The sequence below is a fragment of the Aricia agestis genome, chromosome 18 (genome assembly GCF_905147365.1).
Source record: "Aricia agestis chromosome 18, ilAriAges1.1, whole genome shotgun sequence".
In the NCBI taxonomy this organism is placed as follows: domain Eukaryota; kingdom Metazoa; phylum Arthropoda; class Insecta; order Lepidoptera; family Lycaenidae; genus Aricia; species Aricia agestis.
This window is the reverse complement of record NC_056423.1, coordinates 5127202-5140508: the sequence shown is the minus strand read 5'-3', so window position 1 is coordinate 5140508 and position 13307 is coordinate 5127202. Positions and strand designations below refer to the sequence as shown.

At 38.8% G+C, this 13307-nt stretch overlaps 1 protein-coding gene across 3 annotated transcripts in view; it reads right to left on the bottom strand.

Moving 5' to 3' along the window:
- Positions 1-13307, bottom strand: part of LOC121735849 — a 274574-nt gene that overhangs the window by 208143 nt on the left and 53124 nt on the right. The window lies entirely within an intron of this gene.

The following is a 13307-nucleotide window of genomic DNA, read 5'->3' as shown; positions in this document are numbered from 1 at the left end:
TCGCATCGGCGAGCTCACGTCATAATGAAGCGATTCTATTGGTTCTCAAAAACACATTCCTTGCAAGTTGCAACACATCTCTGGTGGAAACGCAGCCTTACTCCAAGTAATAACGCGTCGCTAAGTGAAATGATGCAGTGCCTTATTTCAAAACCCATATTATATTTTCGATTTTTACTTAGTGTTAAGAACATCTCTGCAACTTGGTTATGTATCCATGTTCCAATAAGCAGGGCATGGTCGCCGAACTGATTAAGAATGGTTTTCAGTAAATTAAAAAGGCCGAGGATGCCTTTCGTTCCGTTAGTTTATTTGTCACCAGTCACCACTCACAGTGGTGAAGTTATTTAGTATTTACGTTTAAAATTTAAATAAAAGTTTCTAACTTATTTAACCTTTTATTACAATCAACTCTTTACACATTTCTAAAATTATATTATGTAATTTAAATATCTTTGGCAATTGGCATAGAGAATAGAGATACTTTCAGTCCCGGAAAAGAAAATAGGATGCTTTTTATCCCGGAAAAATCACCTATTCCCAGGCGATAAACCTCGTAATATCGGCCGTTATCTGATACATAATATTATGTATGTAGCTTTTAGTTTAACAAAATTAACGAAAATTTGTTATCAAAAAAGGCTCACACTAAATAAGACATAACTTTTGAATGATTTATAAATTTTAAAGGTGTGACCCGATGTGTACACTTCGTCCTACTGATAAGAACGCCTCCGTGGTCTAGTGGTATAGAGCGCGGCTCTTGACTCGGAGGTCGTGGGTTCGATTCCCGCGTTGAAAACATGTTATTTCCAAGTTTGGTTAGGACAATGCAGGCTGATCACCTGATTGTCTGACAAGTAAGATGATCCATGCATCGGATGGGCATGTAAAAAGTCGGTCCTGCGCCTGATCTCTCGCCGGTCGTGTCGGTCTTCCGTCATACTGGGTTTATGAGAGTAAAGGAATAGAGAGTGCTCTTGTGTACTGCGCACACACTTGGGCACTATAAAATTACTCCTGCGTAGCTGGCCTAGTTTCAATGAAACCGGCCACCGTCACCGAAACCGGTGTGGGAGCTATTATTACTAATAAGAACAATGTTTGGTTCAAAGAAAGTGCTAACTAGCAGAACAAACTTGCAACATTGCTGATTGTGATGATGATTCATCTTTTCAAAGTCTTTATTCCAAGGCAATAAAGTTTCGAATGAAATACTCAAACAAAGGGTCTTTTCACACTTTCTACGATATAGTTTAAGATAATAAGGGGCTGTTTACAGTTAGTAAACAAAGCTTTAGAGATTATTTAGAATGAACACACTTTTACTAAAGGAAAGTGAAGACCTTTGTCACAATTCAACGTAACGCGTCGATGCGATGCATTTTCAAATGTGCTATTCAAAACTGAACTTTATTTGCTACACAAGAAGATTTAAATGCACTAAACAGTAGCGTGGCGTCGGGCTGCCTGTTCCAAATTCGAATGGCTCTAATGGAATTTTAAAAACCACCGAAGTTTTTGAGTATCAGCTATCTGATGATGTGGAACTAGGGCTAAGACCACTCTTTGGAGGCTATGATGCCATGGACAAACACACACAATATACAGAGTACAGACAAACAGACACACTATAGATCAGGGGTCACCAAATGGCGGACCGCGGTCACCGCGGTCCGTTCGTTCGTTTAAAAATAAATTTCGGTCTCGACTTACTGATGAACATCTGATTTAATGTCAATGCACCAATGAAATAAGGGGGCAAACGAGCAAACGGGTCACCTGATGGAAAGCAACTTCCATCGCCCATGGACACTCGTAGCATCAGAAGAGCTGCAGGTGCGTTGCCGGCCTTTTAAGAGGGAATAGGGTAATAGGGGAGGGTAGGGATGGGAAGGGAATTGGGGAGGGTAGGGAAGGGAATAGGGTAGGGGATTGGGCCTCCGGTAAACTCACTCACTCGGCGAAACACATCGCTAGCGCTGTTTCACGCCGGTTTTCTGTGAGAACGTGGTATTTCTCCGGTCGAGCCGACCCATTCGTGCCGAAGCATGGCTCTCCCACTCTAAACTTCAGACAGATAATAATAATTATTAATTAGCAACAAAAATTGTTACTTTTCTCATTGATTTTTAAATAAATACCTTTCTAATTGCCGTAATAAGTTAATCCACTTTTTTTTTTCATAGGGGGTTAATACTGTCTGTTCGCAATGTTTTCCAAGTTCCAACAACAACCTAAATCCATACTACTAATATAGATGTTATGACGCTGGCATCAGCTAAGAAAGGATTTTGATCAATTCTACCCCCAAGGGAATAAAATAGGGGATGAAAGTTTGTATATTTTATACGTGGGAGAGCCATGCTTCGGCACGAATGGGCCGGCTCGACCGGATAAATACCACGTTCCGACAGAAAACCGGCGTGAAGCAGCGCTTGCGCTGTGTTTCGCCGAGTGAGTGAGTTTACCGGAGGCCCAATCCCCTAACCCCTACCCTATTCCCTTCCCTACCCTCAACTATTCCCTTCCCTTCCCTACCCTCCCCTATTACCCTATTCCCTCTTAAAAGGCCGGCAACGCACTTGCAGCTCTTCTGATGCTGCGAGTGTCCATGGGCGACGGAAGTTGCTTTCCATCAGGTGACCCGTTAGCTCGTTTGCCCCCTTATTTCATAAAAAAAAAAATATATATAATATAATAATACTTCTTAACGCGAGCGAAGCCGCGGGCAAAAGCTCGTAATATTATAAATGCGAAAGTGTGTCTGTCTGTTACCTCTTCACGCCCCAACCGCTGGACCGATTTTGCTGAAATTTCGTATGGAGAAGATACTTTGAGTCTCGGGAAAGGATAGGCTACTTTTTACCCCGAAAAAATGTACAGTTCTCACGCGATAAACGAGATTTGGTGCAACAGCGTTGCGGGCGTCATCTAGTTAACCCTAATTTTCAGATCCGGACTCCGTTGTAGCACATTCGACCTTAATAACCGATGATAAGGTTCATTTCTAAACCGGATCAATCATCCGTATTCCGTACATACAAAACATTAATGGTTAGTTTTATGTTTCGATAATCGCAAATTACATTTTAAAGTATGTCGTGACTCTTGACTTTTTTTTTTGTTTCTTAACCTTTACATTTTAATTGCATTTCTTTAATTAGATATCTCATTTTACGTGGAAGTGGTAGAGAAAGCTGATTGTCGAAAGTACCATCACGATATTGCATTGGTGGTATTTTTCATAGCCATAAAATAAAATTCGCAACAAAAATGTCGGGATGAGCAAAATTGATCTTGGTCTTTTTTTTTTGCAAGACAATTAAAAAAATAGGCCTTGGTCTTGCAAAAAAGCAATACCAAGACCAATTTTGCACATAACTACATAAATGTGAACCCTTATTTTGAACATTTTAGACATATTATTATGTCGTTGCAGCTTTTTCAATTAGTAAGTATTATGTTCAGTTAAGTCTGTTTTAGTTACCAAAAAAACATCTCATAATATACGATAGCTAAACGTAATATTATGTAGTCTACGTTTGACATTTTATGTGAATGATGAAAATACAATTTTCTAGTTGCATAGGAAACTACACAGCTAAATAGAACAAGGGTTCAAAAGCTGGGGCCTATTCTAATGCCTCGAAAGTCGCTTGTTATAGTCGCACGCATTTTTTTCTTAGGCTCGATTTACACGGGTGACTAACGGGTCGATTTTAGTCGCGCGGCAAGTCACCAGTCGAATTGCCTGTCCAAGCCGAATCGCCGTAAATGGGGTTTACACATTCTACAAAAATCGCATGTGCCGCCCGAGATCAAGCGATCGCTTGCGACTGAGCGTTTGCATTTGACTGGTCGATTTTAGTCACCAGCCGCATGCGGTCATTGGCCGCACGACTTTGGGGCTGGCGGCTTTAGCCGCATGCGGTGTAGTCGAATTGCCATTTAGACGGTCGATTTTCGCCGTGCGGCGAAAATCGTGCAGCTTTAGTCACCCGTGTAAATCCACCATTACATAAAATAAATTATTTATTCATATAAGATAACACAACGATAACGCAAACGTCTACTATCAGGAATTCATGCTCAACCTTTGAAGTCATATCTTTAGAGGCATGAATCAAAGTAATGATGATGATGATGAACACTAGAAAACCGAGATTATAGCTATTAGAATCAGTGATTAACTTAAATGGTAATTAAAATGAAATTGCTTGCGACAATTATTATAAATCCCGGCTTAGGCGTATCTAAGGCAATTTATAGATTATACCGAGTGGCAAGTCCCACTTAGAAGTTAGAACTCAGTAGTACCACCCAGTATTAGATACGTTGACCTGAAAATTAACACGTTTTCATATTACTGCTTACTGCTGAGGTGTGTACGCACTACGCGGAATAATATACGATAAAGTGTGGTAAAATTAAGAATTAATGGTGGTTAATTGTACCTAAAGAACACAAAGATCATGTCAGCTTTCAAACAAAACAAAAAACTTAATCAAAATCGGAACACCCGTATGGATGCTACGATGCCACTGACAGACACACACACAGACAGACATACAGACACGTCAAACTTATAAAAAAATTGTCTGGGGTTTTAGAATCAGGGTACTAGAATTAAGACCAGCGGGGCTAAAATGGTCGCTTTGGAGAATCATGTTATGAATCATAATATGATTAATTTTTTTAAATCGCAAAATGCAACTCCGCTTGCAATTCATGTCTAGTAATTTGTACTAATTTGACATTTGTCAGTTTGACAGTTTTGACAATTCATTTGTTGAATTGATTGAGAGGAATTGCTAAATGTGACCGTTTTAGCCCCGCTACATGATATCGAAGAAATATACTGTACGGTAGTTTTACTTGTTTTGCCTTCCTGAATGTCTGCTAATCCTTTTTTTGGGTGCCCCGGGTTGGGAAAGTGGCTCAGTTAAGCTGAAGCACCCCGGGGGTATGTGGGACTCTTACCTCCTTAAACCACCTACGGTTTGCCTTCAGCCGTATGCGGAGGGATGTCCTGGATCTGTCTAACACAGGACACCCTGCGCGGTCGGCCCGTCTACCTCACGAGGGACCGGACTTCCACCAAAAATGTCTGCCAATCCTATCATGGTCTATACTCTATCCTATAGTACGGTGGTACCTATGGGCCTGATGAACCTACCTATTAAGAGTGGCGAGACAGTGCAAACAGACCACAGAAATAAATCAAGATAGATAAGCGGGTGGAGTACGCGTGTTGCAATCTTGCTCTGTCGTGCAAGATTAGTTGAACGTTCATTCAGTCAGCGCGCACGTCTCGACTTGATTACACCGGAGTGGTTGTGCAAAAATGCCTCATTGTGCAGTGTCTAATTGTAAAAGCAGAAGTACGAAAGTGAATCGGTCAAAACTAACTTACCCGTGGCAAGAAATACCTGCATTTGAATGCAGGTATTACTTGCCACGGGTAAGTTATTTGTTCTAACTAAAAGCAAAGCAAAAACTGACACGAGCAATTTCTTAGCAACGGACGCGCGTCGCCGTTCTATCTTGATTTGTTTCTGTGAAACAGACAGTTTGATTGGCCGAGCACTGTCTCAGCACTTTACTCGGTAGGTGTAACAAGACCCTATAGACAAAATACTGGCTATAGCAGCTGCTGAAAATCGGAGAGCGCTGAAATTCGTTTAGCACACGGGTGACGGGAACTGTATATTTTTCCGGCATAAAGAGTATCCTTTGTTTTTTTTTCGGGACCCAAAGTATCTCCATACAAAATTTCAGCACAATTGGTTTAGCAGCTTAAGCGTGAAGAGGTAATAGACAGACAAACAATCACACTTTTTATCACCACAGGAATTACAGGTGCATTATGGGCTTTACTGTTGTCTCCTAGTACGTACAGAACCTTTCACAGACAGGTATCCACGGAACTCCATAAACGTCATAGTAAAATATTACCAGCAGTAGTCAAACCGAATTGGGGTTCCCGCACGCGAACTTGTTTATTGGTTACGGTTAGTTAGGTACCTCTAATTATGAATACCAAATGAGCATGCGTTTAGCTTGTTACGCCGTTACGCAGGTGCTTCTTCCAATTCTAATCCTTATGTTGTTGGTGTTAAGGTGTAGGCAAAAGTAGAGTTCTAGTTCGGCATAGCTCAGCCGTGTTCGTGAAAAAAAATTCAAGCAATGTAGCGCCAGAGAAGTTTTGACTTCAGCGGGCTGATTCACGATGTCCGTTCGATTCGGATTCGGAAACTTTGCGTGGGGTCATTGGCGCGACGAGCGTTTATTGAATGTCGCGCGGTGAAGTTTCCGAATCCGAGTCAAATTACAATTCGTGAATCGCGGCCAAGATTTCATAAACGAAAAGTGGGTTTCTGCCACATCTAGAATCCCTTTCTTATTATCACTATTCTATACTTGCTGCCCTCTAAGGTTATATAAAACTTACGGTGCTAATTGTGTGCGTCCAATGGCGGTCTAGTAAGTAAGTATACTGACTACTGTATTATTATAATATATTTTAGCCGCGCTCTATACCACTAGACCTCCATGGTCTAGTGGTATAGATCGCGGCTCTTGACTCGGAGGTCATGGGTTCGATTCCCGGAAATATGTTATTTCCAAGTTTGGTTAAGACAATGCAGGCTAATCACCTGATTGTCTGACAAGTAAGATGATCCATGCGTCGGATGGGCATGTAAAAAGTCGGTCCTGCGCCTGATCTCTCGCCGGTCGTGTCGGTCTTCCGTCCCACTGGGTTATGAGAGAAAAGGAATAGAGATTGCTCTTGTGTAGTGCGCACACACTTGGGCACTATAAAATTACTCCTGCGTAGCTGGCCTGGTTTCAATGAAACGGGCCACCGTCACCGAAACCGGTATAGGAGCTATAATTATAATAATATACTTAACTGTATACTGTGATAGTAGTGGCGAATTCTCAGCAGGGACAACATTAATTAGTAATTACAGTATGTCTTAAGGGACTCATGTCTCTAGATACTATGTAGAGAACGGGAGTTGAATAACAATTATTTAGCATGCAGTTTACATTGAAATCTATCTAAAGAGTTTTAGATACAGGTTCTAATTACCTAAATATTACTTACAAGTTACAATGCTTACTAGTTACAGTGCTTAAGTTGACCAAAAAAACATACAGAGGAAATCTGTGGTTTTTCAAAATATGATAAAACTACTCGATTTTTTTCCTTAAAACCTCTAGAAACTGCCTGATTTAAAGCATAAGATATAAGATTTTCTTTCCATGTTTCCTATAATATTTTACTAATTATTTTCTCTATTATTTACACTGCCCAAAACAAAATTAAATAGGCTTATTAAGTAAAATAGGATACATAATTAATCGGTATTACCCTACATATTATAAATGTAACAGAATACGTTATTTTACATATTGGATTAGGATTATGTCCAACTCTGTGTCAATCGAAACATTTATCCTTTGATTTTGTTTGTTGGTAGGCTTCATTTTATAAATGGCTGGGCCGATTTTAATGATATTTTTGTATTTGGGTAGCGCCCTAGATGGTTTAGTTAGATTCTCTATCAGCTCGGCAGACGGTGCTGCAGGAAAACGTCTGTCGGCTAGCAAATAAAATTTTCGTTTCGCGGTGTTGGTTGCCAAACTCCTGCGAAACGACTGTACCGATTTTGATGAAATTTTGTTTGCGCACTGTCTAGTTCTGAGTATCGGTAAAAATATTAAAATATTATTATCATCCATTCACCTTTAGCAGCATCCCATACTGTGTTTTATTAACATTTAGATGAAAATTAATAAAAACAGACTAAATTATACGTGGGAGAGCCATGCTTCGGCACGAATGGGCCGGCTCGACCGGAGAGATACCACGTTCTCACAAAAAACGGGCGTGAAACAGCGCTAGCGCTGTGTTTCGCCGAGTGAGTGAGTTTACCGGAGGCCCTATCCCCTACCCTAATACCCTTCTCTACCCTCCCTTCCCCTACCCTCCCCTATTACCCTATTCCCTCTTAAAAGGCCGGCAACGCACCTGCAGCTCCTCTGATGCTGCGAGTGTCCATGGGCGACACTTATTTCATAAAAAAAAATACAAAATAGAAGTACAAATGCAACAGCAATGAAACTGCAATAGGAAATAAACACGGCTCTAACTCCTAGCAACAGGTTTGACTGCGAAGTAAATGTATAAACTAACTAACACCTACTAACTAGCGATCTAACCAATTAAGCAATAAAACACTAAAGACTTAACTGCAGGAAGTTAAATTTATGAAATAATTTACTGGTTCGTATAAAGGGTTCACTGTTATTGCACAAAATTATTATCTAATTCACAACTTTAAAAACTTTAATTGAGTACTTACAGTTCTTAAATAACCCTTTTTTTATGAAATAAGTGGGCAAACGAGCAAACGGGTCACCTGATGGAAAGCAACTTCCGTCGCCCATGGACACTCGCAGCATCAGAAGAGCTGCCTTGCCGGCCTTTTAAGAGGGAATAGGGTAATAGGGGATGGTAGGGATGGGAAGGGAATAGGGGAAGGTAGGGAAGGGAATAGGGTAGGGGATTGGGCCTCCGGTAAACTCACTCATTCGGCGAAACACAGCGCAAGCGCTGTTTCACGCCGGTTTTCTATGAGAAATTCGTATTCGTGCCGAAGCATGGCCTTTTTAAGAGGGAATAGGGTAATAGGGGAGGGTAGGGATGAGAAGGGAAGGGAATAGGGGAGGGTAGGGGATTGGGCATCCGTTAAAATCCTGTCTCATTTTCTCGTTAATATGTAGTTGATAAAAAGTTCTATATAACTGAAGCAACGGTAACCATGCAAACCACAAAATGATTCTTTATCGCTCGAACAACGAAGATTTTACGTTAGTAATGATGGTAGTTGTTGATGATGACTTAAATATTGAAGTTAAACCTTTACCAGTTGAGGTATTTCGCTTCGGCAGTCAACAACCGCAGAATGTAAACATATACAGTAGACTATTATCACACTTGGTTACAATAATTGTAGGTTATTTAATCGGTGCACGCACACATACTTTAGACAGTAAAAACTAAAATGTATTATCACGTTACACTCGCATAAATCAGAAACCAGGATCTACTTTTTTAATGCAACATTATAACTGCTTTGTTTCTTGGTTGATTCTGTCCGATTTCAGGATAAAAAAATCTAATAAATTTTCGATGTCATTGATTGGACAATTCATGTTGCAATAAAATATAATGTAATAGAAATTGTTTTATCTCTGCTTGTCCCTGTTTTATTTTGGCTCCTCACTATTCTGTCATAAGTGCCAATTTCATTTCAAACACCAGAGTTACTTTACTGTACTGTTCTTTACTGTGGTTTCGACAACTCAATAGCTGTGTGGCACGCGACAACACCTGTCGAATTCGAAATTAGTTCGTTACCAAACTTATAGCTTCTTTATGCAAATGTAACTGTGCTACTATACAAAACTTTATTGGTTGTAACGAGAATAAAGGTAATAATATGTTTCTGGAATTACAGAACTATTGGCTGTAACGAGAATAAAGTTAATATATTTCTGGAATTTCAGAACTAATCTATACAGGGTGTAACAAAAGTAAGTGATAATACTTTAGGGTGTGTACGTGTTCCTTGTAGAGAGTTCACTGTGAAAGTAGCAGCGCTGAAAGTCAAAAAAAAATTTTCACTTTTGCCCATACAAAAGTGAAAAAATTTTTTGGTCTTTCAGCGCTGCTACTTTCACAGTGAACTCTCTACAAGGAACACGTACACACCCTAAAGTATTATCACTTATTTTTGTTACACCCTGTATATTAATACGTGAGCCAAAAAGTTTGTATCCCTTTTGACGAAAAATGGGGAAACGTAGGTGAAATAAATTTAGCACAGTTATAGTTTATATGGTGAAGGAGTGTATCGAGCTAATATTATTTTGAAATTATGCTTTTATTATACATTTTTTTAACAAATAAAACATTACACACACTACAACACACACACTAGGAAAATTGACAGATTTTTGAGTGACACGCCACATACGAATTATATACGAATACTCTTTTATTTACGGTTGATGTCTGTTGACAACAAGGTGACAAATTGAAAATGGATTATAGTTTTTTTATATACTATTAGGCAATGTATTACACGGCCAGTCTGAAATCAACTGAGTCCCAGAGACAAGAGTTGAAAAAAATATGATAAAGTCAATATTTTTTTACAAAATATAGGTAGTAGTCCTAATGTCGTTGAAACTAAACTACTCGAATTTCGACCATTAGGCGATCTCTAGTAATTATAAAATAGAGCAAAAATATTCACTATCTTGTTTGCAGACTCATAATCCATATTCCATACTTTCCATACTAATATTATAAATGCGAAAGTGTGTCTGTCTGTCTGTCTAACTGTTACCTCTTCACGCCTAAACGGCTTAACCGATTGGGCTGAAATTTGGTACAGAGATACTTTGAGTCCCTGGAAAGGACATAGGATACTTTTTATCTCGAAAACATGTACGGTTCCCGCGCGATAAACTAATTTTGGCGCAAGGGATTTGCGGGCGTCATCTAGTATCAAGTAAAGAGATAGAGTTCTACCAACGGCAAAGTAAAGGCGGTTTTTCAATTAGGTTTATGTGTAGTTTTACTCGTGTGTGTGTGTGTGTGTGTGTGTGTGTGTGTGTGTGTGTGTGTGTGTGTGTGTGTGTGTGATGTCATGTGTAGCTTGGGAAATAGAGATTATTGGTAAAGACATAATTCGCAAAACATGATAGTTTTAAGGACTAAGTTTAAGCTTTATAACAGCTACAATCAGAGAGCTTTAATAAGTAATAATTATCTCAATTAATTTTTAATAAAGGATTTGACAGAAATGTATAGAGTTAACCAAAAACTCTATTAAACAAACGTAATCATTAATGAAGCGAGCGTCACGTCGCCGTTAATTCGTGATAAAGTGTAGTTATTAAGATTAAGTTATATATTGTATGGGCCTACGTAGCCTGATTTAAATAAATAAATAAAAAAAATCTCTCTAATTGTAAGTTTGCATCACATTATCCAACTTAGAAAAGATGGCACACTTAGAAGTTCACACATGGATCTCAAGATAGAAATCATTTTCTCCAGAGCAATTACCCAATCCCTACTTGGTGATGTTTGTCGTATCAGCGATAGAAACCAGATAACATCTGTGTGTCAACAGGTATCTACTATCCATTGCTATCATTACGTACGTGATAAAAATATATTAGTATATACTTTATAGTCTATAATCAATACAGTAGACTGAGTATAGTAATTGCTCTATCGCCGTCGATTATTGGCAATACCTCGATCGTGGGAATCGCAGACACAATAGATTTTCAATTGTTATGCGGCACCCGGGTGCCGCTTGGGGATTGATGTGTTAAAGCGATTATCATCCCTGATCACCTGCGTTTGTCCATCATCTGACGTGTAAGACTCGACAATCAGTACGTAATTCAGAATTCCGAAGTTCATATTGTCGCCTTACCTGTAACAAAAGCAAAATTCTCGTTAATTTCACATTAACTTTCTTAACCATCGTATTATAAATGATATACAGTAGACCATGTCGTTTTAAAAAGAAAAATGACATAAAAGGTATAAAAGCAAAATGACTCAATGCGCAAGAATGAAACATTTAAGCATCAAAAAACTCGATGTATCAATGATCGGACCGCAAAAAACCGACAAAAGGAACAAGTCACCTGACAGTCATATCTATTCAACATGCGTACTCCATTGAGGCAAGTGCCCGTGACTTGACGGCATTTATAACTGCGTTAAATAACTTTGATGGTTTGTTAGAGAACGATAGAGTTTTAAGATTTAAATTCTAAATTATTGACAAAACGTCTTTGGTTGTTCATAAATTATGTAAGGCAAATAGGACACCAATTTTCATCAATCTCATTTGAAGAAGAGGCTTGGCATAATTTTCTAAGACCGCGTCTTCTCCAAACGTAATTTATCGAGCAAAATCTAAAAATCACAAAAAAAGTATCACGTAGTTCATAAATACCTTAACATGGCTAACATCATTTTATCATGTTAATTTAATGATAATAATGTACCAATTAAAGTTAGTTATACTCGTAGTTTAAAGTAAAGACGAAAATACCAGCAAGGAGCAAATTGAACTATCTTCTATAAATCTATAGAAAACTTAAGAGGATACATCAAGGGCGAGAGAAATTGAAATTAGGTATTTGAAAATGTATTGCTGTCTCACCAATCTCAAGTCTCCCACCGCAGAGCGCGATAGAGACAACACGACAAAAGTTTTAATAAAAGAACAGAAAATCTTCGATTCGTTGTCCGCTGATTCCTTCTCCAAAACTTAACCGATTTAAGTACTTTTTTCATTAAGAATTAAAGCAAGGCTTGAGCTGTGTTCCTATATTTTATTTTTTTTAATATTTTAGCCAGTTTTATTTTCTGGGTGTTTGAACACAGAGGAAAATCTGGCCATCTTTTGGGTTTTCGGACGTTCTTATCTATTTTAATAATAAAATTATGAAAAAAAGAAAACATAGGGACATGCTAATAGTGGCCATAGATATTCAGAAAAATAATCATAACTCTCCCGGCATTATCCCGGGAGGAAACAGGGGAAAACGTTGGTATAGAAAAACGGCGGTGTGGACTCCTCTTAAGGAAAGACTTCCTACTTCTTTCATCAAGTTTCCTATGTTAACAGCTGATGATAACCATAATGACTGGACATGAAAGCCGGAATGCATATTAGATGAGTCACCAGTCACCACTGGCCATTTCATAACATCATCACAATATTAAACAGTAGCTTAACTCAGTTCTGTGCAACACAAAGGCTCACGGGCGACGGCGGACGGCCTCGCTCAGAGATTTAATGATTATCAATTTATTACTCAAGATTATTGAAGATTTTGACTTAAACTATACATTTCATGTCAATTAATAATTAAATTAAATTTGAGTATGTATTAAATGTTGCGCGGCGTGAGACCACGCCGACCGCACGCGCACCGTCGGCACTGATGGTCCGAAATGTATAAATTCTAGGAATAGTTTTTGAATAACGCGTCAGCGCAAATTTTATACAATATTTTCTTGTACCCCGGAGATGGTCAGCGGTCAGCACGAGATAAAACCAGCTAAATAAGTTATGTTTTGTTCTGCCATCGACACAAGTTTCTATCAAATACACGCACACATTAGCATGATTTTTAAATAACTGAAAGTAAGTGTTGTGTTGAGCAAAGTCAAGGCTGAGTTATTCCACGAT